The sequence below is a fragment of the Arachis duranensis genome, chromosome 10 (assembly GCF_000817695.3).
Source record: "Arachis duranensis cultivar V14167 chromosome 10, aradu.V14167.gnm2.J7QH, whole genome shotgun sequence".
In the NCBI taxonomy this organism is placed as follows: Eukaryota; Viridiplantae; Streptophyta; class Magnoliopsida; order Fabales; family Fabaceae; genus Arachis; species Arachis duranensis.
Genome location: NC_029781.3, coordinates 45214916 through 45215369, shown reverse-complemented (window position 1 = coordinate 45215369; position 454 = coordinate 45214916).

Here is a 454-nt window from a genome sequence, read left to right as displayed (position 1 = left end):
ATATATATATAAAATAGAAAAAGAAAAAAAACAATAAAAAGGGCACAAAATTACCCCAATGTGAAATTTAATAAAAAAATCAATGCATATGTGATTGAATTAAATTTGATACATGAGTGTGTGTATAGATATAAAAGTGAGACTTTGGGTAGCTAAGTTTGATGATAGAATTGTATAAAGTGTGTATGTATTAGTTGAGAACTTAGGTTGGTCAAATATTCAAATGATAGCTCACTTGGCCATACATATATCTTCACCCTTACCTTAAGCCTATTACAAACTTGAAAAGCCCTCATGATATTTGTATATGTACACTAAATATTGGTCAATTGGTTAGATGAAGAACAAACTTTTAGAAAGCATGATTAGAGGAGATTTGAGCAGATTAACCCTAAACACTTGAGCGACTATAGTGCATATACACATCCGGTGAGGGTTCAATTGCTCAATTCAA